General features: G+C 44.1%; 1 protein-coding gene across 2 annotated transcripts in view; it reads left to right on the top strand.

Moving 5' to 3' along the window:
* LOC123766599 (zinc finger protein 271-like) overlaps positions 1–27,969 on the top strand; it is a 96,292-nt gene that overhangs the window by 37,948 nt on the left and 30,375 nt on the right. The window contains exon 2 of one of the 2 annotated variants that reach the window (XM_069308163.1): positions 1,492–1,668. The gene's annotated coding sequence lies outside the window, so the exon portion shown is untranslated. The remainder of the gene's footprint in view (positions 1–1,491; positions 1,669–27,969) is intronic. The other variant, XM_069308164.1, reaches the window with a different exon arrangement.

Genomic DNA, 27,969 nt, shown 5'->3' with positions numbered 1-27,969 from the left:
TAAACTATACTGAAAACGTATACTGTATTCTAAATATACGAAAATGAAGATCATATGCTATTCTGAGAGAATAATAGCACTGAGTGAACAGTTGGTGGTATTTTATATTTTGCAGTTGATTTCAAAATCTGAAGATTTCAATATTCAATTTTATAATTATTTTTTATTTTCTTGTTTTTCAAGTTACACTGTTACACAAAGTTGGAGCATTTAGCTAGTAGATTATGCACAAAACTTTTGAAAAGAGTTTCAGTAAATTTTAAAAAACTGAGCGCAATGTCACACATCATAAGACATTTTGAGCAGTTTAAGGGTTAAATGAACTTTGTAATAATATTCTAATCACCCTCAAGGGGTGGTAGCAAATTTGTAACAGGTACCATAACAGTTCCCATTGTGATGGTGGGGAAGATATTGCTGTAGGGTACCAGTCCCACTGTGGTGGTGGGGAAGATATTGCTGTAGGGTACCAGTCCCACTGTGGTGGTGGGGAAGATATTGCTGTAGGGTACCAGTCCCACTGTGGTGGTGGGGAAGATATTGCTGTAGGGTACCAGTCCCACTGTGGTGGTGGGGAAGATATTGCTGTAGGGTACCAGTCCCACTGTGGTGGTGGGGAAGATATTGCTGTAGGGTACCAGTCCCACTGTGGTGGTGGGGAAGATATTGTTGTAGGGTACCAGTCCCACTGTGGTGGTGGGGGGAAGATATTGCTGTAGGGTACCAGTCCCACTGTGGTGGTGGGGAAGATATTGCTGTAGGGTACCAGTCCCACTGTGGTGGTGGGGAAGATATTGCTGTAGGGTACCAGTCCCACTGTGGTGGTGGAGAAGATATTGCTGTAGGGTACCAGTCCCACTGTGGTGGTGGGGAAGATATTGCTGTAGGGTACCAGTCCCACTGTGGTGGTGGGGAAGATATTGCTGTTGGGTACCAGTCCCACTGTGGTGGTGGGGAAGATATTGCTGTAGGGTACCAGTCCCACTGTGATGGTGGGGAAGATATTGCTGTAGGGTACCAGTCCCACTGTGGTGGTGGGGAAGATATTGTTGTAGGGTACCAGTCCCACTGTGATGGTGGGGAAGATATTGCTGTAGGGTACCAGCCCCACTGTGGTGGTGGGGAAGATATTGCTGTAGGGTACCAGTCCCACTGTGGTGGTGGGGAAGATATTGCTGTAGGGTACCAGTCCCACTGTGATGGTGGGGAAGATAGGCTGTAGGGTACCAGTCCCACTGTGGTGGTGGGGAAGATATTGCTGTAGGGTACCAGTCCCACTGTGGTGGTGGGGAAGATATTGCTGTAGGGTACCAGTGGTGGAGAGAGGTTGCTGTGGAATAACTTAACCGAACCTAAGACATGTATAAATAATTATATGTAAAATATAGAACAAATTTAAACAGCTGAAAGTGTATCATACATACGATATATATTTTGAACTCACGTTATGCTCTGTGGACTCTTCATATCCCTCCTCTTTCTCTCACACAGCAGCTTGTGACTGAGAGTGGTTTGTGGACCATGGCAGCCTTTTGACCATAGCGGCCTGCAAACTAAGGAGCACTTTGATCTCAATTGCTGCGACCGAAGAGACTGAGAGTGTTGGGAGTTCAGAAGTGTTCAAGTTTACCAATATCTATCTGCTCTGGCCAGATTTATGCACTGCAGGTAAGATATCTGTCCTGGCCAATACTTACGCACTGTTACTGATATAGGTAAGATATCCGTTCTTGCATGTACTTATGCACTCGGTTCAATTTAGCAGCGCCAGGAAGCACGAGTCATTCTGCATCAGGCTCCAGGAATATCAAATTTCCTAAATGTTGGGAACAGGTTGAGGGCTGTAAATGGTGTCCCAGGTTACATAAAGGTATAGGGAAGGTGAAAGGTAAATAAGATACAAGAAATAGGTGAAAGTGAGTGAAAATTATATGTTGGAAAGTTTATATTCCAAAGCAAAAGAGCGTTAATAACGAAGATGGCCGCCAACAAGGGGAAGGTAAACACACCAATGGATGAATATTTCGAAGGATTCTCGCCACAAGATATAATGAAAGATGGTTTTCTTGGCAGGTTAAAGACCATTGAGGACATGATAAAAATGTTTGAAGAAAAAGTACTTGAATTAGAAGATGAGGTTGTATCTGTGAGGGAGTGTCTGTGAATGGAGACATTCACAGATACTGAAATAATTATGTAAAAATGTATTTGGGTCAACCCCTGACCCAAATTCCACAGCCCCACACTCAGCTGTTTGCCACTAGGCTGACCTTGGATTCTTGTTCTGTTTTTATAAACTCTGAATATACAATCTTTGTAGTTCACTATGGAACACAAAAAATGTAGATAGTTATTAGTTATTTTTAAGTTGTGTGTATAGTGTAATAACAGCACAAACACTGATTGAGTGTGAGTACCCTCACACCCACACCCTCAAAAATACTAACTTAAAAAAACATTTTATACTGAATACAATTTTTTTCTCTAACTACAATACAGTACATATGTTTATGTTACCTTTATGGAGGACTCTTGATGGCGTATGGATGGTGAGGAGGGGGAAGGAGGAGAGGTGTTACTATTTGGAAGAGGAGTCCCCTTCCATTATAACATCAGGCAGTAAGGACTTCTCTGGGGTACACACACTGGCACGTTTTGCCTGCATACCACTGGGACCTGCTTCTGGCTCATTGCTTGATTTTCTCACTAGAAATCGTTCCATTGAAGATTGTTTTTCCCTTCTTTCCAACACTTGTCTGTAGTGAAGCATCACATTGTCATTAAAAAGATCAATGCAATGGGCTGTTACAGCTTTATCTGGGTGATTCTTTTCAGCAAAACTTTGCAGTCCTTCCCATACTGTACACATTTTCTTAATTAATGAGGAAGGAACATCCTCCAATGCTGCCACCTCCTCCTCCTCTGAAGATTTATTGTACTGCCTAGCTACTTCAACAACACTAGTACCATTTTCATATTTACGTATGATCTCTTGTTTTTCCTCTATGGTCATTATTTCATGTGTTTTTATATGTTGAACCTTACCACTGACTTTCTTGGGACCCATGGCACGATATATAATAATCAGTTTTATGTTCAAAAAGCAAAAAATCACCACAAAAACAAATTCACATGGGCCGTGACAAGGATTCGAACCTGCGTCCTAGAGCATCCCAGACACTGCCTTAATCGACTGAGCTACGACATGGTAAAAGGAGTTGAAACCGAAGTTCTACTGAACTTACTGGATCCTGCATCCTCTCCGAGGCACAAACCAGGGTTTTACACAACTCCCCCCATGCACTTTAGCTATGTCAATTGGCCGTTCTTCCTCTTCGCCCTTACTTCATTACACACAGAAATCACAATTGTGTGATGCATCAAATGAACAAATCCACAAGGGCCGTGACGAGGATTCGAACCTGCGTCCGAGAGCATCCCAGACGCTGCCTTAATCGTAAGTTGTATGATTAACCCTTAAACTGCGCAACACGTCATATGACGTGTTGAGTAACTTACCGAAAAAATGCGCATCACGTCATGTGACGTGTTGGAGTACTACGGAAGATTTAAACGGCCCACAGATACACGGGGTTCACCACACCTTCATCAGGGCTCTTGTAAACAGACGCCATTTTAAAAAAAAATCGTGGGCCAAACTCCCGAGTGGGGCCTCAGTATTGAGTGAGCTACCAAGCCTGACGCACGCAGCATGAGCTCACAGCACTACTGTTCAGCTTGTGACCACAGCATCGCCTAAAAATACCATAGTATACTTGTTCATGCTATTATGTAGCGATTATATTATTACAGAAGACCCCTGATTGTGATAAAACTGACCAGGGTTCTGATAATAGCAGGATTGTGGTGATATTTAGCGCTGTGCGCCATGGAGGGAGGAGTAATGCTGTGGGAGGGAGGGTGGTGGCGATGTCTTCTGACTGTGTGTGTGGCCACCTTTTATTGACTGCACTCACCATACCAGCTTAGTGGTTCGTTATGGTGAACACAAATGTAGATACTTATATATAACGTGTGTATAGAGGGTATAAACAGCAAGAGGAGTAGGTTGGGAGCCGCCATTTTGGTGAGGGCGGTGGCGTCGTGCAGACGACGGTGTTGTTTACTGGTTACCACGATGGTCTTTGAGCACCATACCAGTTTACTTGTACAAGTATGGTGAATAAAACAGGTAGATATTTATATATAATGTGTGTATATAGCGTAATAACACCACAAACAGTATTGTTGGAGGAGAAATATTAGTGCGTCTGGCCTTGAGGGCAGCAGCCATCAGCTGACTGTGTGAGGTCCTACGTCATTGTGCCTTTACTCACCATACAAGCTTAGATGTACAGCTATGGTGAACAAAACATGTAAATACTTATATATAACGTCTGTATATAAAAGCAAAAACAGTATGGTGGGTGGAGAATGGTGGCAAGTCAGGTGAGGTGAGGGAGGAAGGGAGTGGCTGGCTGGTACACGGCGGTCACTCCTCGTTACTTTTTGACTCATAATAGCAACTTAGTGGTTCGTTATGGTGAACAAAACATGCAGATACTTATATATAACCTGTGTATATAGTGTAATAACTGACAAAGTATTTGTTCACTGATTGATGAACATAATTGAATCAACAATATGCACACCATATTTTTGAGTACAGCGATGATTCACTCATTTTATTATATAAATATATCAAACTACACACTATTGAATAATATTACAGCAAAAAAACTACGAAAAATCAATCAGAGACATTGAAATAATTAGGTAATTATCTCTTTGTGGCAACTCTGGCCTGACAGCTGGCGATCAACAGACCGCCTGGGACGCCCGCTGAGTCAGCGCGTGTTTTTTGCCAGACTTCCCCGCCCATAGCGGGCAATATATACCACTTACGATTTTTTTATTATTTTTCCCTTGATCAGTGAACACAACAGATTAGCAAGAATTTTTTTTTTTTTTTTTTCAAAATTACATGTGCCTGTGGGGAACAAGGATACCCCTAGCTTGTTAACCCTTAAACTGCGCAACGAGCCTGCAGGCTCACATCTGGTTTGCGCAACGCGCCTCCGGGTACTGTATTTGTATTTTTCACGTTCCATTCAAAACTCCCGCGGCTACATGGGGTTCACATCAGCTTCCTCAGGGCTTTTGTAAACAGACGCCATCTTTAAAAAAAATCGTGGTCCACATTCCCGGGTGTGGGAGCCTCTGTAGTGTGTGAACAACCAAGGCTGGCGCTCGCAGCATGAGCGCACAGCACTGCTGTTCAGCATGTGACCACAGCATCGCCTAATAATGTCAAAATATATATATAACTTGTATTATTTAGCTATGATAGTGTTATATTAAAGCCTGAGTGTGATAATGACTGGGTACAATGTTCAAATATCAGTGATTCAATGCTGTTCACGATGTTCACAGCGCTAGCCACAGCACCACAGCATTATTTCGTTCATCTAGGAATCTTCAAATGATTTCTTAGGTTCCTTTTCAAAATAAACGTGTGGTCAATTACTCATTTACAGGAATTAGTGACCAGGATTGTGATAATAGCAGGATTGTGGTTATAATTAGCGTTGTGCGTAGTATTGTGGAAGGAGGAATTTTGATGAGGGAGGGAGGGCGAGAATTGAGGTAGCCTCATTGTAATTACCTAAGTGTAATTACCTAAGTGTAGTTACAGGATGAGAGCTACGCTCGTGGTGTCCCGTCTTCCCAGCACTCTTTGTCATATAACGCTTTGAAACTACTGACGGTCTTGGCCTCCACCACCTTCTCACTTAACTTGTTCCAACCGTCTACCACTCTATTTGCGAAGGTGAATTTTCTTATATTTCTTCGGCATCTGTGTTTAGCTAGTTTAAATCTATGACCTCTTGTTCTTGAAATTCCAGGTCTCAGGAAGTCTTCCCTGTCGATTTTATCAATTCCTGTTACTATTTTGTATGTAGTGATCATATCACCTCTTTTTCTTCTGTCTTCTAGTTTTGGCATATTTAATGCTTCTAACCTCTCCTCGTAGCTCTTGCCCTTCAGTTCTGGGAGCCACTTAGTAGCATGTCTTTGCACCTTTTCCAGTTTGTTGATGTGCTTCTTAAGATATGGGCACCACACAACAGCTGCATATTCTAGCTTTGGCCTAACAAAAGTCATGAACAATTTCTTTAGTATATCGCCATCCATGTATTTAAATGCAATTCTGAAGTTAGAAAGCATAGCATAGGCTCCTTGCACAATATTCTTTATGTGGTCCTCAGGTGATAGTTTTCTATCTAGAACCACTCCTAGATCTCTTTCTTTATCAGAATTCTTTAAAGATTTCTCACATAATATATAGGTTGTGTGGGGTCTATGTTCTCCTATTCCACATTCCATAACATGGCATTTATTAACATTAAATTCCATTTGCCAAGTGGTGCTCCATATACTTATTTTGTCCAGGTCTTCTTGAAGGGCATGACAGTCATCTAAATTTCTTATCCTTCCTATTATCTTAGCATCATCAGCAAACATGTTCATATAATTCTGTATACCAACTGGTAGATCATTTATGTACACAATAAACATCACTGGTGCAAGAACTGAACCCTGTGGTACTCCACTTGTGACATTTCTCCATTCCGATACATTGCCTCTGATTACTGCCCTCATTTTTCTATCAGTCTATTGTGTGTTTATTGTGTGTATCAGTTTATTGTGTGTGTGTGTGGCTGCCACTCTTGTTTTGCTCACCATACTAGCTTAGTGGTTCGCTATGGGCAACACATATGTACATGGGTATATATAGTGTGTGTATATAGTGTAAGAACAGCAACAGGAGAATGTTGAGAGGAGCTATTTTTGTGAGGGAGGTGACGTAATCGTAGCGTCGTCTGCTGTGTGATTTTTCATGCAGTGTATGGTGGCCACTGTTCTGTTTGGACACAATACCGGCTTACTTGCATAGTTCTGGTAAATAAAACATGTAGATAGCTATATAGAACATGTGTAATAAGAACTATAACAATATGGTGGGAGGAACAATGTTGGCGAGTAAGATGTTGGAGTGAGGGAGACTGACTGGGTGTGGCTGCTCTCACTTGAGGTGTTCTGAATGTGTTCATGGCCAAATGCTCCTATTGGCCCATACGAGGCAGCTGCTATTGGCCGGTCCGTCTAATTACCACAAGCTACACAAGCTTCAGAAACCTTCCTGGCAATACGTTAGTAATGAATAAATATGATATATTTACTCATTATAATGTTGGTGCTGAATGTACAACACGAAAAAACATAATTTTAATCTGAAAAAGTATCTTTTTATAAAGAAATTAGGCGAAAATAAAAAGCTGGTGACGCCAAATCAAGTCGACGATCCAAGCGTCGGTTAGGTTAGGTTAGGTTTGGTTTGGTTAAGTTAGGTTAGGTTAGGATAGGTTAGGTTAGGTTAGGATAGGTTAGGTTAGGTCAACCTAACCTAACATATCATATTTATTCATTACTAACGTATTGCCAGGAAGCTTTCTGAAGCTTGTGTAGCTTGTGGTAGCTTGTGGTAATTAGACGGACCCCTATTGGCCCATACGGGGCAGCTGCTATCGGCCCATACGGGGCAGCTGCTATTGGCCCATACGAGGCAGCTGATATTGGCCCATACGAGGCAGCTGCTATTGGCCCATACGAGGCAGCTGCTATTGGCCCATACGAGACAGCTGCTATTGGCCCATACGAGGCAGCTGCTATTGGCCCATACGAGGCAGCTGCTATTGGCCCATACGAGGCAGCTGCTATTGGCCCATACGAGGCAGCTGCTATTGGCCCATTCGGGGCAGCGGCTATTGGCCCATACGAGGCAGCTGCTATTGGCCCATACGAGGCAGCTGTTATTGGCCCATACGAGGCAGCTGTTATTGGCCCATACGAGGCAACTGCTCTTGGCCCATACGAGGCAGCTGCTATTGGCCCATACGAGGCAGCTGCTATTGGCCCATACGAGGCAGCTGCTATTGGCCCATACGAGGCAGCTGCTATTGGCCCATACGGGGCAGCTGCTATTGGCCCATACGGGGCAGCTGCTATTGGCCCATACGAGGCAGCTGCTATTGGCCCATACGGGGCAGCTGCTATTGGCCCATACGGGGCAGCTGCTATTGGCCCATACGAGGCAGCTGCTATTGGCCCATACGAGGCAGCTGCTATTGGCCCATACGAGGCAGCTGCTATTGGCCCATACGAGGCAGCTGCTATTGGCCCAAACGGGGCAGCTGCTATTGGCCCATACGGGGCAGCTGCTATTGGCCCATACGGGGCAGCTGCTATTGGCCCATACGAGGCAGCTGCTATTGGCCCATACGAGGCAGCTGCTCTTGGCCCATACGAGGCAACTGCTCTTGGCCCATACGGGGCAGCTGCTATTGGCCCATACGGGGCAGCTGCTATTGGCCCATACGAGGCAGCTGCTATTGGCCCATACGAGGCAGCTGCTATTGGCCCATACGAAGCAGCTGCTACGCGATGTTCTGAATGTGTTGATGGTAAATGTATATAGTGTGTGACAGTGTATAGTGTGTAAATAGATTGTATATATACACAAATTAGCATGATACATAGTAAATATGTGCTGCATATGTATACTCAAGTTTCATGCACGTAACACAGTGTCTACGGACAGTACGGATGTTGTACTGCGATATTATAGTGTACGTGTTCATTATACATTGGATTGGCACATAAAAACAATGAAAATGTATTTGGAAAGGTGCGCAAAAAATGAACGAAAATATATTTGCGGCAACTCGCGCACCCCGCCCCGAGCGCCCCACTGCCCCTGAGATCTTATGGCACGGGCGCACGGGGAATGATGACGTCACGCCCCAACTTCCGGACCCCATAGCAGCCAAAGTAAGTACAATTTCGACTTTTGACCATACTGAGGGAAGGGTTTTTGACATTTTAAAAAGAAAAAAGAATTTTTTCCAGAGAATTTATTTCCTGCGCACTGCGGGGGTGTCACATTTGGAGGCAACGCAGTTAAGGGGTTAAGGATTAATGTAAGTTCAGTAGAACTTCGGTTTCAACTCCTTTTATCATGTTGTAGCTCAGTTGATTAGGGCAGCGTCTGGGATGCTCTCGAACGCAGGTTCGAATCCTCGTCATGGCCCTTTTGGATTTGTTCATTTGATGCATCACGCAATTGTGATTTCTGTGTGCACCACAAAAACGTTATTTCTTATAGGCCTGATTGTCACTAAGCGGGCAGCTCTAGTAAACTGAGGCAGGTTAGCCCGCGTGACCGGGAACCACGCGCTCGGTCGACCAAAACGTGTACCAACAAATATCGTTAGTTGACGACACTATTGTAAGTCGAGTCGCATTTTTCGATCAAATTTACATCGTAACTAGAAATTATCGTAAGTCGGGGCAATCGTAAGTCGAGGTGCCACTGTATCTGCATGTTTTGTTCACCATAACGAACCACTAAGTTGGATTGGTGAGTCAAAACAATGACGAGTGGCTGCCACACACCAGCCAGCCAATGCCACCTTCTTCCCTCCTTCAACAACAGCTCACTTGTCTACATAGTCCCCCCTCCCTATCTGGCCCATTGTCGTCGTAAGGGGGCTTGGTGGGCGGCTGCCGGAGTATGATGCTCCATGGGTCAGTCCTCTGTCCTTTTGGGGCCTTATGCTTCTGCTGCTGTCTTCTCCAATTATGCCGGATCTCTTTTTCCTTTTCCTTGTTTTTCATTTCCCCCCTCCATCCCCTTCTCCTTTCTAATTGTCATTTTCTGCCGACCTCTTGCCAGTCTTGATTATTCTTTTGGACTTTTGTTTTGACGCCCCAGGTGTTTGAGGAGGCATACTCTTTCACCAGTAGAACTGTGGTACCCGTCTCTAGCGTGGGGACGCTTTTATTATCAATCCCTCTTTCGTCACTGAACCCGATCTCGACAGTCTACCGGTTCTTAACCCTTAACCCTCAAACCGCTAGGGGCCCAAATGGAATTCACACCCACAGGCGCAACAAAAAAAAATAAAAAAAATTCTTTTGTCTTATAGAAGTGTTCATTTTTGTTCCCTGATCACGGAAAAAATAACAAAAAAATCGTAGGTGGCATGTTTTAGCCGCAATAGGGTAGGGAAGTGTGGCAAAAAAGGGGCGTTGACAGAGTCTTCGCCAGACAAGGTCTACTCTGCTCCAGCTGTCAGGCGGCAGTTGCCACAAATATATTATTACCTAATTATTTCAATGTCTCTGATTTTTTCTTAGTTTTTTTGCAGTAATATTATTCCATACAATGAATTGTGGTATGTTTATATAATAAAATGTGTGAACCATCGCTGTACTCAAAATTATGGTGTACATATTAGTGATTCAATTATTATGTTCATAAAACAATAAACAAATAGTTTTGATGTTGTTACACTATATACACAGGTTATATATAAGTATCTGCATGTTTTGTTCACCATAATGAACTATTAAGTTGGTCTTGTGAGTCAAAAAGCAACGAGGAGTGACCGCCACACACCAGCGAGCTACTCACTGCCACTCCCTCCCTCAACAACACCTCACTCGCCCTCATTCTCCTCCCACAATACTGTTTTTGCATTTATTCACTATACACAGACGCTATATATACATATTTACATGTTTTGTTCACCATAACTGTACATCTAAGCTTGTATGGTGAGTAAAGGCACAAAGACATAGCTACTCACACAGTCAGCTGATCGGCGGCCGCCCTCAAGGCCAGACGCACTAATACTTCTCCTCTAACAATATTGTTTGTGGTGTTATTATGCTATATACACACATTATATATAAGTATCTACCTGTTTTATTCACCATACCTGTACAAATAAGCTGGTATGGTGCCCAAAGACCATAGTGGCCATCAGTAAACAACATGCCAAGTCGTGCAGACGACGCTCCTCCCTCACCAAAATGGCGGCTCCCAACCTACTCCTCTCGCTGTTATCTCACACTATACACACGTTATATATAAGTATCTACATTTGTGTTCACCATAGCGAACCACTAAGCTGGTATGGTGAGTGCAGTCAATAAATGGTGGCCACACACAGTCAGAAGACGACGCCACAACCCTCCCTCCACAGCCTTACTCCTCCCTCCATGGAGCACAGAGCTAAATATCACCACAATCTGCTATTATCAGAATCCTGGTCAGTTTTATCACAGTCAGGGGGCTTCAGTAATACTATCACTGCTAAATAATAGCAGTACTGTATCATATTATGGCATTTGTAGACGATGCTGTGCTCACAAGCTGAACAGTGGTGCTGTGAGCTCGAGCTGCGTGCGCCAGCCTTGGTGGCTTGCTCAATACTGACGCTCTAACACCCAAGAATGTTGGCCTGATTTTTTTCTAGGTGGCATCTGGCAGCTATCGGTCGTGGCTGTACTATAGCTGTCCCTATCCCTGGCGGGGCGTTTAAATTATAGCGCTAGACACGAAATCATATATAAATGATGTGCGCAGTTTCGGTTTTGTCACTGATATCATTTATATATGATATGCGCGGTTTGAGGGTTAATTTGTGTTCTTTGATCATGGGAAAAATAATAAAAAAATTGTAAGTGGCATATATTGCCCGCTATAGGGTGGGGAAGTCTGGCAAAAAAACAGGCGCTGACTCAGCGTGCATCCCAGACGGTCTGTTGTTCTCCAGCTGTCAGGCAGGAGTGGCCACAAAGAGATAATTACCTAATTATTTCAATGTCTCTTGATTGATTTTTCGTAGTTTTTTTGCTGTAATATTATTCAATAGTGTGTAATGTGTTATATTTATATAATAAAATGAGTGAATCATTGCTGTACTCAAAAATATGGTGTGCATATTGTTGATTTATTATATTCATTTATTTTATTGTTCATTTATTATATTCATCAAACAGTGAACAAATACTTTGTTGGTTATTACACTATATACAAAGGTTATATATAAGTATCTGCATGTTTGGTTTACCATAATGAACCACTAAGTTGGTATTATGAGTCAAAAAGCAACGAGTAGTGACCGCCACACACCAGCCAGCCACTCGCTGCCACTCACTCCCTCAGCACCTCACTCGCCCACATTCTCCTCCCACCATACTGTTTTTGCTTTTATTCACTATATACAGATGTTATATATAAGTATCTACATTCGTGTTCACCATAACGAACCACTAAGTTGGCATGCTGAGTGGCAGTGGCAGCCAGTGGCAGCGTGCCACTGGCTGCTACTTCTTTCCTCCCTCAACTCACCTGACTCACCCACATTCTCCTCCTACAATACTGTTTTTGCTTTTATTCACTATATACAGACGTTATATATAAGTATCTGCATGTTTTGTTCACCACAACTGTACAACTAAGTTGATATAGTTTGTTCAGACACTAAGAGACGTCGCTACACATAGTCAGCTGGTGGCTGCTTCCCTCATACATTCAAGGTCAGACGCACTAAAATTTCACACCCAACAATACTGTTTGTGGTGTTATTACCCTATATACAGACGTTATAAGTATCTACATGTTTTGTTCACCATAACTGTTCAATTAAGCCGGTATAATGCCCAAAGAGCATAGTGGTCACCCCTACCAACATCACAAATCGTGCAGATGTTGCCACACCCATCACCAAAATGGCTTCTCCCCCACACTCCTTTTGTTGTTATTACACTGTATATACACGTTATATATAAGTACAGTGGTACCTCGCATAACGATTGCCCCAAAAGACGAATATTTTGGGTAACGAACGGCCCGATCGGCGTCAAATTGTCCCGTATGACGAACGCTGGTTTGAGTAACGTCAACACCACATGGTGGGGTCGCGCTGCTTCTTGCACATTCTTAGACGCCTCCGACGATGCACATAAATTATGTTGTTCTTGTTTAAAGATGCTAATGATGCTGGGATATAAAAGGGTGACTGCTGAGATGTTGCAAAGCATTGACGTTTTTGTAGGAAAAAAGAAATGAAATGTCTGATATACAACAAATGTCAAAAAGGTTCGATCGGTGTTCGGCAGGTAGGCTGCTCCATTATAACAATCTTTCTTTTATTCAAATGTGTTCCATTTGTTTTTTATTTGTCATTTACATCTCAATAATGGAGAAGCCTACCTTACATACACTGAATAAACCATTATGACATTTTCCTTTCTTCAAATGTGTTCAATATTTATTTTTCATTTGTCTTATAGCAAAAGGTTTGTTCGGTGGTCGGCAGGTAGGCTGCTCCATGTTTCTTACATACAAAACACGTAAATAATAAAAAAAAAATGAAGAATTTTGAAAATCAGTACAAATGTCAAAAAGGTTCGTTCGGTGGTCTACAGGTCGGCTGCTCCATGTTTCTTAAAAAAAAAAAAAACGAAAAATAAAAACTGTTGAAACAATTTGAAAAATGGACAAATGTCATAAAGGTTCGTTCAGTGTTTGTCGGGTAGGCTGCTCCATTATTGAGACGTAAGTGACAAATACAAAACAAATGGAACACATTTGAAACAAAGAAAGATTGTCATCATGGAGCAGCCTATCCAACAAACACTGAACGAACCTTTTGCTATAACGAATATGAAAGACAAGGGCTGCTGGCTGGGTTAGTACTGCGTGAGCAACCATTTGTGGCACACGTGCCTCTGGCTCTCAAACACCTGTCCCACACGGTGTTGAAAGACTGTGCTCAGTCGGTGCAATTCAGACCCTATTGTTTGAAGAACATAAGGGTCATAACATTGGTGAAGCTAGGCGCAATAAGGGCTTAACACAACGGTCGGATGCCAGTGATACAGCACCTATGAGGATGATACAGCGAGCGTATCCAGGTGTAGCTCTGAGCCCCACCCTTGCCATCTCTAATGTATATAGATGATACATAGATGAATCGTTTTCTGCGTTCAGTGATGATGCATCTGATACAAGTAGCATAAATGAAGTGTTAGCAGCTTCCATGGTGGTGGTGTTCATTGATATTTTCAAGAATACCTGAATCTCTTCCTGACTGATGGACACTCTTTGAGGCTAGCTGAATCTCTTCCTGACTGATGGACACTCTTTGAGGCTAGCTGAATCTCTTCCTGTGTGGGACCTTACATAGCGATCTTTTCAAGACTACCTTACAAATTGAGCTTTTCCTATAATCGTTTCAATACTACTTTATGCTTTACAAGCTTGGCTACATACCACCTACAAGTACTAAAGCCAAGGGTGCACGCGAGTGCGTTATTTGCAAGCACACAAAACGATGAAACAGGAAACGAAAATCTATCTGTAGCTGGTGTAAGGAGAGCAAAGCCGCGCTGTGTACCATGGACTACTTCGTTGACTATTACACACCTCCAAAGTACTGAGTGTGTAATACAGTGTGTTACTGTGTAAATAGTGTGTGAAACTGTACATATTGTACTTTTAGTGAATTTTTACCACGTAATATTGTGACAATAAACATTTATTGTGGACACATTACTGACACATGTATCACAGTTTCATGGAAAATTATGAACATTCTACTGTATACATATTGTAAAGGTCACAAATATGCATCATATACTATAAAAGAAACAAATAAAACCGCATTGGAAATGCATAGAAAAAATATTTGAAAATATATTTGTGGCAACACGCGGTGCTTGAATGGCCTGCGCGACCATGTCCGGGAGCTTCACACACGGGCGACCAGCCCCTGATGACGTCACAGCGCACCTTGTCCACGCCCTCACAACCAAAGTAAGTGGAATTTGGTAATTATTTTTACATAGACATGTTCAGGGACGGTAATTTATCATTTTACAAAGAAAAATTATATTTTGGGGAACATTTGATGTCATGCACACTGGGGATATTTCACAATAAACACAGTGCATCACACTGGTTACATGGGGGACACTCGTTTTGTATGACGTCCGTTTCACATGACGAACATGGAACGGATTAAATTCGTTATGCGAGGTACCACTGTATCTACATTCGTGTTGACCATAACTGTTATGGTTTTGGTCAGACAAACAATCTTCGTCCACATGGTTTTTATTCTCCGCCAGTAACAACAACAAAACATTATCAGGTACATGAAATATTATTAACAAGATCATAAACAAAAGAGAATCTGCTCCAAACATGCTACCTCCAACATCTGTAGTACTCAATCCCAACATTCCTCCCCTTTTAAATAAACTATATCCCTACAGGTTAAGTCTATCAGGCGGTCGTATGACTCTTCCTGATTTTCTCAACTGGAAGTCCTGACCTGTTACTTCTGGGAAACATTCTTCTGAATTACTCCTTGTAGAGTCCATAGGGTTAACTGTATCCCCATTACCCTCTACTGCCCCTTGCTCTGCCTCCCAGTCTCCTGCAGGTGCTGCTATCCCTTCATTATAAGGATGGATATCACTAGTTGCCCCACCCTCACCTGAAGGGTCTTCAAAATTCCCTGTGAACCTTGGCATGAGCTGATCGGCATGCCTTTTCCAATTAATGTTCCCAAAACTCTGCACTTGCATAGTGAAGTTCCTGCGGCCTAGGACCTCCCTAATTTTCCCTTCCACCCAGGGCTTTCCACTTCCAAAATTCCTTGCATATACTGCATCCCCCTCATTAAACAACAATTCCTCTCCCAGAGCCAACTGACTGGCCAAGCTAGTTACCGATTTCTCTTTTTTGGGATCTGTCTTTACTGCTTCCATGTGCACTTTAAAGTGTCTATTAATCAGTAATTCAGAAGGAGATTTACCAGTAGTAGAATGAACAGTTTTCCTTTGATTATATAAAAATCTACAAAGTCTTGTATTAATAGTACCTTCCGTAAACCGCTTTAACCCTTCTTTCAAGGATCTCACTGCTCTCTCTGCTAGACCATTTGAAGCTAGGTCTGCTAGACCTCCACAGTCTCCGTGGTGTAGTGGTAAGACACTCGCCTGGCGTTCCGTGAGCGCTATGTCATGAGTTCGTATCCTGGCCGGGGAGGATTTACTGGGCGCAATTCCTTAACTGTAGCCTCTGTTTAACGCAACAGTAAAATGTGTACTTGGAGGAAAAAACGATTCTTCGCGGCAGGGGATCGTATTCCAGGGACCATAGGATTAAGGACTTGCTTGAAACGCTACGCGTACTAGTGACTGTACAAGAATGTAACAACTCTTGTATATATCTCAAAAAAAAAAAAAAAAGGATTATAGGGGGCAAGTGTTACATGTTTAATACCATTTTTCCTAAAAAAATCCTCCATTTCCACAGAAACAAAATAAGGAGCATTGTCTGAGACAATTATGTCTGGCAATCCAAAATTACAAAATGTTTTCCTTAGTAATTCACAAGTTACAGATGATGTAGTGGAATTACACACATGCACATCCAGAAATTTGGTGTATGAATCCACCACCACTAGGTAATATTTATTATCCATAGGTCCCGCATAATCTACATGAAGTCTAGACCAGGGTTTTCCAGTGCATGGCCAAGAAAGTACTGGGGCCTGGGGTTTCTGATAATTCTTAAAGCAAATATGATAATTTTTTGTTACCTCAGCAATATCCTGGTCTATTTTTGGCCACCAAACCCAACTTCTAGCTTCTGCTTTCATAGCATTTATGCCATTATGGCCTACATGCAGCTGTTCCAAAATCTTACATCTCAGTTCCCCAGGCACCACCACTCTATTCCTATACAAGAGTACATCCTGGTGAATACTAAGGTCAGCCTTCACTGCAGCATACTCTGACAACAACAAATTATCATTCCAACCATATTTGACATTTTTTCAACAACAGACTTAATTTAGGATCTCTACCAGTTGCCTTCCTAATACAGAGCACCACTTGGTTTCCGAACTTTAGTTATCCGAAACTTCCAGTTTCCCGATTGGGGTTGGGGAATCATGCTACCCGAACAAAGTTCGGGTAGGAAGGGGTCCGCCAAGTGTCACGCCGGCTTGTGGTGGTGGGTGGGAGATGGTCCAGTTTGCCCACTGTGACTTCACAGATTCACGGCCTATTATTCCTATTATTTTGAATTGCCTTAAGGCTGGAATGTTCATTCTGAGCTTTTGTTTTTCATATCTGCACAATCAAGAAACATCTGTGCACCATGTTGGCTCCAAATGCACGCATTGCGTCAGTGATGGCTGACTGGTGGGTGGATGGACGATGGAGCTTAGGTGGGAGGCAGTATGAGAGAGGGGGAGAATTAGCCAGAAAGGGAGGGAGAGAGAGATGCTAGGAGGGAGGGGGAGGTAGGGAGAGATGTTAGGAGGTAGGGAGAGATGCTAAGAGGGAGGGAGAGATGCTAAGAGGGAGGGGGAGGTAGGGAGAGATGTTAGGAGGTAGGCAGGAAGGGACGGAAGTAGTGAGAATTAGGGAGGGAAAGGCAGGCTGGCAGGCACAGGCAGGCAGGCTAGCTTGCAGGCAGGCTGGCAGGCAGGGAGTGAGTGGTAGTCACGCGGTTGAACCGCGTGACCTTGAGAGATGGGATGTAGGGGGGCGGGTGGTTTGTTGGTGGTGGGGGTGAGACCGGCTCATTCCCGAAGATAAGCCTAACACACACTACCCGTTAGCATGATGGCAGGGAGGGAGGCAGGCAAGCTTGCAGGCTGGGAAGGAGGCAGGCAGGCAGGCAGGTAGCGATATATGGGTGTTGAAGTGAACCGTGAACCACGTGACCTTTGAGAGTGTGTGTGTGTATGGGTTTGGGGTGGGGGGAGATGGGGAGGTGTGTCGGTGGTGGGGGAGGGACCGGCTGACTCCGTAAGCCTAACCACACTCCACAGACCTGTGACCCAGATTTGTTTCTTAAATGTACAGTACATCATCGTATATTTTAGGCAGGATGTGCCTGCAGGCTGGCAGGATGTGCCTGCAGGCTGGCAGGATGTGCCTGCAGGCTGGCAGGATGTGCCTGCAGGCTGGCAGGATGTGCCTGCAGGCTGGCAGGATGTGCCTGCAGGCTGGCAGGCAAGCTGGCAGGCAGGCTGGCAGGATGTTCCTGCAGGCTGGCAGGCAGGCAGGCTGGCAGGATGTTCCTGCAGGCTGGCAGGCTGGCAGGATGTTCCTGCAGGCTGGCAGGCAGGCAGGCTGGCAGGATGTTCCTGCAGGCTGGCAGGCAGGCAGGCTGGCAGGATGTTCCTGCAGGCTGGCAGGCAGGCAGGATGTTCCTGCAGGCTGGCAGGCTGGCAGGATGTTCCTGCAGGCTGGCAGGCTGGCAGGATGTTCCTGCAGGCTGGCAGGATGTTCCTGCAGGCTGGCAGGATGTTTCAGCAGGCTGGCAGGATGTTCCTGCAGGCTGGCAGGAAACATCCAGAGGATGTTTGCCAGACGTCTTAATAATCAGTTAGGAACAATTAAGGACTTTTATAAAGCGGATCAGGACTTCACTTATTGGTGAGTACAAACAAAACACGGTCGCATTTACGCTATGAACCTGTCGATTTTTTCCCCTAGAGTTTTTTTCGTAAATTTTTTCGGAAAAATTTCTTTTTACATTTCTAGTTTATTTTTTCCCCTCTATTTCTCGTATACGAACTTACATGTTAACCGACGGGTCTTGTCCCCAAGGGGTTCGGAAACCAAGTGGTGCTCTGTAGTCTGGAATGAAATATCCTCAAAAGACATAGATTCCACCAGGTTTTTTTTTTTTTTTTGAGATATATACAAGAGTTGTTACATTCTTGTACAGCCACTAGTACGCGTAGCGTTTTGGGTAGGTCCCTGGAATACGATCCCCTGCCGCGAAGAATCGTTTTTTCATCCAAGTACACATTTTACTGTTGCGTTAAACAGAGGCTACAGTTAAGGAATTGCGCCCAGTAAATCCTCCCCGGCCAGGATACGAACCCATGACATAGCGCTCGCGGAACGCCAGGCGAGTGTCTTACCACTACACCACGGAGACTGCAGTAAGACTGCAGTGCAGACTGCGACTGGTTAACATACTCCACTGGAATACTGGAATTTAATTCTTCTGTCACAGGCAATCTACTTAATGCATCAGCTACTACATTATCCTTGCCTGGCTTAAACTCTAAATCATACTCAAACTGAGAGAGTAGTAATGCCCATCTTTGAATTCTAGCATTGGCATTAACTGGAATTTGTTTACCTCTGCCAAACAATCCTAACAGGGGTTTATGGTTTGTTCTAGCAAGAAATTTCCTCCCCAGCAGAAAATACCTGAGTTTTCTTACAGCATATACCAAAGCTAAGGCTTCTTTATCTAACTGAGAATAATTCTGTTCCGCAGGAGATAATTTCTTGCTAGCAAAATATACTACTTTATCCTGACCATCTACTTCCTGTAATAATACACACCCCACTCCTACTGGGGAAGCATCTACCTCCAGTTTTAACGGGAGTCTACCTGTAAAATTAGTGAGCACTGGAGAATTGATCAATTCCTGCTTAATATTCCTGAATGCATTTTCCTCTCTTGCTGCCCACTTAAATCTAGCCCCTTTTTTCAACAATTCATACAAGGGTGCTAATTTTGTTGAAAAGTTCTTCACGAACTTACAAAAATATGTAACCATCCCAACAAAAGACTGTACTTCCCCAACTGATGTTGGGGCTGGGGCATCTATTATAGCAGCTACATTTTTGTGAGAAGGAGTAAAGCCCTTACCTGAAATATGGTACCCCAGATATTCAATGGCCTTGGTCTTCAACGTTGTTTTTTCCTTATTAACCCTTAAAGTGCGCATCACTTCATATGAAGTGTAAATCGTTTTACCAGTCAACTGCGCTTCACTTCATATGAAGTGTATGGGTACCGCGCACGATTTGAATGGCCCGCGGTGTAGCTGGGGGTCCCATACGCTGCCCAGGGGCTCTAGTAAACAGCGGCCATTTTGAAAAAAAATCCAGCTCACGATCCGATGGCATGGGAGGCCTCAGTTTAGCGAGAGTCACCATGGCGAGCGCACGGTCAAACGCCTCACGGGCACGCACCACTCAGTCCCTCACCCCAGAGCAAATAGCCCACGAATTATTCTCTGAAGGTGAAGAAAGTGTGTTTGACGATTCAGACAACGATGAGGATTATACACAGTTGTCGGGTGATAGTAGCAGCAGCAGTGAAAGTGAGAATGACCGCCATGCCATGGTGAGGCCTATACGCTCTCCCATGCCTCCTCGCCCATTTTCTACCCCAATTCTACCACGACCTCACAGTTCCTGTGGATATTTTCTGTTTGAGGGTGACGAGTCAGAGGGAGGTGACTCCTTTTCTGGGTTTAGTGACTCAGATCAAAGTTTTATTGAACCTGTGGCTGGTACCAGTGGTGTAACTGGGCGAGAAATTGTCGCGTCAGCAGCATCTCGCCCGGCCAAGCGCCACCGCATGGCACCACATGAGGGACCAAGACCCTCGTGTTCACGTGCACCCACCTCACGTGCACGTAGCCGCCGTGCTTCTCGCAGACGGTATTCAGCTCCTGGTCGCCGGTATGCATCGCTTCCTCGCCGTCTTTCCTCTGCATCTCGCAGGACGCCTGGTGTACTTGAGTGGAGTGATGGTGACGATTTTATTCCTAATATTCCTCACTTTGACGATAAAGATGTAGGGATTACAAACCTTTTCCCTAATCAAGGTGAGGACATGGCTGAGATGGAATATTTTACAGCATTCTATGATGAACCACTCATGGAATACATTGTACACCAAACGAACCTGCATGCTGCTTACCTGATTGAGAGGGAAATCACAGAATTTTCACGACTGCAGCGTTGAAAAAATACCACAGTGGCGGAAATGTATGTGTTTTTGGCACTCTGTTTGTTGATGAAGCACTGTCACAAACATGCAATAAATGACTATTGGAGCAAGGACAAACAAACGCACCACTATATAAGCCAGACTGTGTTTTAGACTATAATATCAACATGCGGTTGATTGATAAATCAGACATGATGATTGGCACTGCAGAGTGTGTGCGGAAGACATGTAGGTGGACGAAAAAAGTGTTCTTCCATCTTGTGGACATGAGCATGCTGAACTGTTTTAACATGTACCTTGTGAGAACTGGACGTAAGCCCACTTTCCGTGACTTTGTATTTGATGCTGCAATACAGTTATTAGGAAAGTTTGCAAAAGATGTCCCAGGTATTCAGCGGCCCATCATAAACCCACTGTTGCAGCATGCTGGTACTCCACGCCTCGCTCACACTGAAGGCTTCCTAGCACACAAACTTAAGTATTTGCCACCTGGTGTGAAGCGTGCAATAGCCCAACGTGATTGCTTGGTGTGTAAAACAACGACACGTAGAGACAAGAAACGGAAGCTTGTGCAAACATGGTGTGAAACGTGTGGTATCCCATTATGTGCTGTCGACTGCTTCAATGACTACCACAGTCTAGAAATCTTCTAAGTGTGCTTCAAAGTGTGTATAGCGTGTGCGAGTGTGTAAATATGTAAACATATAAGCAGATAGCGTGTGCGTGTGTGTAAATATATACAAATATAAGCAGAACATACAATATAATAGACTGTAATGACATATTATATTGCCGTAATTGAAAACATTTGTGTGCGCCTGTGTATACTCAAATATGCAACAATTATTGATACAAAATATGTTCAAACAGTATTTGAAACACAATTAGTGAAAAAAAATTAGATAAAATGCGCTTAGACATTGTAAATAAATAGCGCGAAAATATATTTGTGGCAACTCTGGCTGTTTGAGGACCGCGCGCAACACCTCCCGGGCGTGTACTGCATGAGCGAACATGCAGATTGTGACGTCATCACCGAGCTTCTCGGCTCTATTGCAACAAAAGTAAGTACAATAGAATTTTTTTTTTATTTTTCCCGTGATCAGTGAACAGAACTTAACAGATTAGCAAAAAAAAAAAATTTTTTTTTTTTTCAAAATGACATGCGCCTGTGTGGATAGCAGGATATTAGACCCCGAGCATGTTAAGGGTTAATCTTCACATTGTGCTTTTGCAAAAGATTCAAAACTTGTTCTAATCTAGCATCATGCACTTCCTCATTCTTCCCACATACAATAATGTCATCTAAAAAACTAGCCACACCTTCAATGTTAACTAACAACTGGGACATGAATCTCTGAAAAATTGCTGGAGACGAGGAGAGTCCAAAAGGAAGTCTTTTATACTTAAATAACCCCTTGTGGGTATTAATCACTAACAATTTCTGGCTCTCCTCCTCTACAAGAATTTGCAAGTAAGCATCTTTCAGGTCAATCTTAGAAAAAATTGCTCCCTTGCAGACCACTGACAACAACTCATCTATCTTAGGTAAAGGGTACTTCTCACAGTGTATGCGGTTGTTCAGTTCCTTGAAGTCTGCACAGATTCACAAGGATCTCCGATCTGCCTTCAACACTGGTACAATTGGGGCTGCCCACTCACTATGTGTAATTGGCTCTTAAGATGCCTTCTACCACATGCTTTTCCAGAGCTGATTCTACCAATTGCTTGTAATGAAACGTCACTGTTCTTGCCTTGAAAAATTTAGGTGAAGCCCCACTTTTCAGGTGAATTTTTGCCACCATGCTATTAATTGGCTTATCTGCCTCCACTGAATATTTGTCTAACATTTGTTCGGCACTTTTAATTGTTTTAACTATTGACAATTCATCTAGGCCCGCCAAGAAAATTCCCACTTTTTCCATGAGATCTTTACATATTATTAACAAGATCATAAACAAAAGAGCATCTGCTCCAAACATGCTACCTCCAACATCTGTAGTACTCAATCCCAACAATAACGAACCAATAAGTTGGTATGCCGAGTGGCAGTGGCAGCCAATGGCAGCTTGCCACTGGCTGCCACTCCCTCCCTCTCCTCACCTGACTTGCCACCATTCTCCTCCCACCATACTGTTTTTGCTTTTATATACAGACGTTATATATAAGTATCTGCATGTTTTGTTTACCATAGCGAACAACTAAGCTGGTATAGTGAGTCCAGACAGTAAAAGTTGGTCACACACAGTCAGCAGACAATGCAACCTCCCTCCCCACCAAGATTACTCCTCCCACTACAGCGCTAATTATCACAACAATCCTGCTATTATCAGAACCCTGGTCATTTTTATCACAGTCAGGGGTCTTCTGTAATAATATCATTGCTACATAATAGCATGAACATGTATATTTTGGCATTTTTAGTCGATGCTGTGGTCACAAGCTGAACAGCAGTGCTGTTAGCTCATGCTGCGTGCATCAGGCTTGGTTGCTCACTCAATACTGAGGCCAATAACACCCGGGAGTTTGGCCCACAATTTAAAAAAAAAATGGCATCTGTTTACAAGAGCCCTGATGAAGGTGTGGTGAACCCCGTGTATCCGCGGGCCATTTAAATCTTGCGTAGTACTATAACACGTCATATGATGTGCTGGACGTTGTTCCAGTCAACTGCGCATCACGTCATATGATGTGTTGGAGTACTACGTAAGATTTAAACAGCCCGCGGATACACGGGGTTCACCACACCTTCATCAGGGCTCTTGTAAACAGACGCCATTTAAAAACAAAATCGTGGGCCAAACTCCCGGGTGTTATTGGCCTCAGTATTGAGTGAGCAACCAAGCCTGACGCACGCAGCATGAGCTAACAGCACTGCTGTTCAGCTTGTGACCACAGCATCGCCTACAAATGCCAAATTATACTTGTTCATGCTATTATGTAGCGATGATATTATTACAGAAGACCCCTGACTGTGATAAAACTGACCAGGGTTCTGATAATAACAGGATTGGGGTGATATTTAGCGCTGTGCGCCATGGAGGGAGGAGTAATGCTGTGGGAGGGGGGGGTGGTGGCGATGTCTTTTGACTGTGTGTGGCCACCTTTTATTGACTGCACTCAGCATACCAGCTTAGTGGTTCGCTATGGTGAACACAAATGTAGGTACTTATATATAATGTGTGTATAGAGGGTATAAACAGCAAGAGAAGGTTTGGAGCCGCCATTTTGGTGAGGGCGGTGGCGTCGTCTGCACGATGCCACCATGCAGACGACGGTGTTGTTTACTGGTTACCACGATGGTCTTTGGGCACCATCCCAGTTTATTTGTACAAGTATGGTGAATAAAACAGGTAGATATTTATATATAATGTGTGTATATAGCGTAATAACACCACACAATATTGTTGGAGGAGAAATATTAGTGCGTCTGGCCTTGAGGGCGGCCGCCGATCAGCTGACTGTGTGAGTAGCCACATCTTTGTGCCTTTACTCACCATACAAGCTTAGATGTACAGTTATGGTGAACAAAACATGTAGATACTTATATATAACGTCTGTATATGGTGAATTATAGCAAAAACATTATTGTGGGAGGAGAATGTGGGTGAGTCAGATGACTGGAGGGAGGGCGGGAGTGGCTGGCTGGTAAACGGCGGTCACTCCTCGTTACTTTTTGACTCATAATAGCTACTTAGTGGTTCGTTATAGTGAACAAAACATGCAGATACTTATACAGAGCACCATTTGGTTTCCGAACCCATTGGGGACGATACCCGTCGGTTATCGTGTAAGTTCGTAAACAAGAATGGAGGAAAATGGAGAGATAATTTTTTTTTAATTTAACAAAAAAATTCCAAAGGGAAAAAATCGACAGATTCATAGCATAAATGCAACAAATGAAATACTGTAAAGTTCATTGTGTAATTGCGTTCACTCACCCCCACCCTTCCCTCCCTCACTGCTTCTATCTCTCACTGCATCTCCTGCCTCTCTGCCTGCCTGCCTCTTCCCCTCAATGCCTCACTGCCTCTCCCCCCTCACTGCCTCTCCCCCCTCACTGCCTCTCCCCCCTCACTGCCTCTCCCCCCTCACTGCCTCTCCCCCCTCACTGCCTCTCCCCCCTCACTGCCTCTCCCCCCTCACTGCCTCTCCCCCCTCAATGCCTCTCCCCCCTCAATGCCTCTCCCCCTCAATGCCTCTCCCCCTCTGCCTCTCTCCCTCTATGCCTCTCCCCCTCAATGCCTCACTGCCTCTCCCCCCTCACTGCCTCTCCCCCCTCACTGCCTCTCCCCCCTCACTGCCTCTCCCCCCTCACTGCCTCTCCCCCCTCACTGCCTCTCCCCCCTCACTGCCTCTCCCCCCTCAATGCCTCTCCCCCCTCAATGCCTCTCCCCCTCAATGCCTCTCCCCCCTCAATGCCTCTCCCCCCTCAATGCCTCTTCCCCCTCAATGCCTCTCCCCCCTCAATGCCTCTCCCCCTCAATGCCTCTCCCCCTCAATGCCTCTCCCCCTCAATGCCTCTCCCCCTCAATGCCTCTCCCCCTTAATGCCTCTCCCCCTCAATGTCTCACTGCCTCTCCCCCTCAATGCCTGCCATCCCTCCCTCACTGCCTTCCTCATAACATGAGAACAGCAGGCTATGGAGGAGGGGGAGCTACTAACAGGGTCGGGAAGTACTAACGGGGTCGAGGCTATGTAGAGGCGGACATGTCTGTCAGCGCCTGCTCACAGATGCCAACTGTGCATAATTCATAAATAAAACTATATTTGTTTAATTAATAAATAGGAAGTCATATAACATGTTAATGATTAATAATGTATATTAATATATGAACTTTAACATTTTGGCATAAATATTTTACAACTAAGATTAAAATTTGTAATTCAATATGGGCGATAAGTTTGGCAACCATCGCCTGGTCAGCAAATCCTTCCTTACTGCCTCCCTCACCAATCCACCAACAGGGGGGGGGGGGGTGAATTAGGGAGAGGAGAAATAGTGGGAGAGGGGGAGAATTAGTGAGAAAGGGAGGGAGGGGAAGGTAGGGAGAGATGCTAGGAGGAAAGTAGCGAGGGAGAATGGGAGAATTAGGGAGGGAGGGAAAGGCAGGCTGCATGCCTCTCTGCCTGCCTGCCTCTCTGCTTGCCTGCCTTTCTGCCTGCCTGCCTCTCTGCCTATCTGCCTTTCTGCCTGCCTGTGCCTGCCTGCCTGCCTCTCTGCCTGCCTTTCCCTCCCTCCCTAATTCTTCCATCCCCCCCCCTCACTACTTCCTTCCTGCCTACCTTCCCCTCCCTTTCTCACTTATTCTCCCCATCTCTCTCATACTGCCTCCCACCTAAGCTCCCATCCATCCACCCACCAGTCAGCAATCATTGATGCAATGCGTGCATTTGGAGCCGACATGGTGCACAGATGTTTCTTGATTGTGCAAATATGTAAAACAAAATCACAGAATGAACTCTCCAGCCTCATGACAAATCAAAATAACAGGAATAATAGGCCGTGAATCTGTGAAATCACCGGGTAGAAGACACTCTAGAGTAGTGGCGCCCAACACGGGCAGTGGGCAAACTGGACCATCTCCCACCCATCACCACGGGCCGGCACGACGCTTGGCGGACCGCTTCCTACCCGAACTTTGTTCGTGTAGCATGACTCCCCAACCCCAATCGGGAAACTGAAAGTTTCGGATAACTAAAGTTCGGAAACCAAGTGGTGCTCTGTAATTTGAAGAACTATACAATAAAGGAAGCCATCTATAACTGGGAGTGGAGTCCCCGCCTTCACTCCACGCCAAGGTGTGGAGTGAAGTAAAGGAATCGACTTTGAAAAATTCCTGTAAAAAAACTCACGTCTACCGTCAGAAATGAGGAGGATGAAGAAATGGATTTTGAAGGATTTACAGATGAAATCCATGGAATGTTCAGAAATGCCGGCAAAAACTTAGAGACAGGATGTGGTTGATTGGCTTGAAAAAGATGTCCATGACCCAGGATATGATATGATGAGTGAAGACAAGATTCTCCAGTCTATTACTGGTGAGGTCGACGAAAAGGTGGAGGACAAAGAAGGTAGTGAAGAACCAACACCAATGACCACAAAATACAGTATATTCATGACCTATGTTGATGGATTAATAAATTTTTCATCCAATTGTTCTCATCCAGAAGTTGGAAACATGTATGAGTACCTGAGGCGAACCAAAGAGCTGATCATAAAACTGGCCAGTGAACACAAAAGGCAAGCTACACTTGATTCTTATATGGTACAAAAATCAAGCCAAGCGCCTTCAAGTGAGGCATCACAGGCAAGCCAAATGCCTTCAACCAGCGAGGCTTCCGCAGCTGGCAGTCAAAACTAACTTTGCTTAATGAACTGTACAATAATTTTAAGTGTTAATTTTAGTGTTGTGTTAGTATAGGTTACGTAAATTGTCAAAAAATTTTAACTTCAAGATGTGTGGCATCAATCAAGAAGACGAACACCAACAAGGTAAGTTGAGGTTTCTAGTTGAATATTTAATAATTATATGTAGCAAGGCAATTCAAATTATGTTGTATGTAGCATAAAAAATAGTTGGAAATGGTTAGTTTTTGACTCGTAGGTGAAAAAGTAACATTATCTGGAACGCATGATTATCCGGCTGGAGGTCCTTCCCATATAGTCCGGATAATCGAGTAGAGACAGTATTTCAAATGCCCTGTAGCGAGTAAACTTATACTCGCTCCATTATCTCATCATCTTAATGGCATAACTAATTACACAAACTATAATCCTATCCCTATTTACAGGTAACAGTTTTTCCACCCTCCTATCTTACTGTGAGGTGTAGTCACCATATATAAGCCAGCGATTTGAGAATAGCAAACCAGTTCAATTTCCACAGTCAACAATGTAGCACTCGGCGTGTACAGTTCTGATCGACCCAAGACGCTACAGCTTCGACACAGTGCAGACAGCAGACTACGACCGCATTGAACCGCCACGCTCTCGCTCCCCGAGTTCAGACACTCACAATTCCCAATTGAGCCGCCACGCTCTCCCACATAGAGCTCCACGACTCCGGCCTCACTCAGCTCTCTGCTCTGCTCCAAGCTTCGTCTCAACGTCTACGACACTGCTGTATCCAGGACTACTAAATAAATATGAAACTCACTATATAAACACTATCTAATCAACCCAACAACGTAACATAACCGTACGTTACAGCCCTATTGACAATTTTTTTTACAGTAAACTATACTGAAAACTTATACAG

The sequence above is a fragment of the Procambarus clarkii genome, chromosome 62 (assembly GCF_040958095.1).
Source record: "Procambarus clarkii isolate CNS0578487 chromosome 62, FALCON_Pclarkii_2.0, whole genome shotgun sequence".
NCBI lineage: Eukaryota > Metazoa > Arthropoda > Malacostraca > Decapoda > Cambaridae > Procambarus > Procambarus clarkii.
This window is presented reverse-complemented; position numbering and strand designations above follow the sequence as displayed.